The following is a 370-nucleotide window of genomic DNA, read 5'->3' on the forward strand; positions in this document are numbered from 1 at the left end:
TTCCTGTAGGGAACAGGAACGGAGGTGCTGGAAGAGGAGCTGACCAGGAGGAGACCGATGGCAGAGGAACCGGATTGCGTAAGTGTCCCATGTGCAGCCTGGTTATTCCAGTTACCATTGCCTCAAAGTTCATTATTGCTAATTATCTTCCAATGTGGATGCGACAGCCGGGCGCGGGGCGGCCTCAGAGCCCAGGAGGCAGCGGTCAGCCCGATACGATGAAAACCCAGAGAAGACGACGTCAGAAACGAGATCCGATGGGGCGAAGGGGGGGTCCAGGTCTCCCTGATACTCTCTGGCCCAGCAGGTCCCATCTTTGGGGTTCTGCCACCCTCATCCTCACCAGGGACCAGTCGTCCCTGCCTGTGCA

Source organism: Mesitornis unicolor, unplaced genomic scaffold (genome assembly GCF_000695765.1).
Source record: "Mesitornis unicolor isolate BGI_N332 unplaced genomic scaffold, ASM69576v1 scaffold22361, whole genome shotgun sequence".
Classification (NCBI taxonomy): Eukaryota; Metazoa; Chordata; class Aves; order Mesitornithiformes; family Mesitornithidae; genus Mesitornis; species Mesitornis unicolor.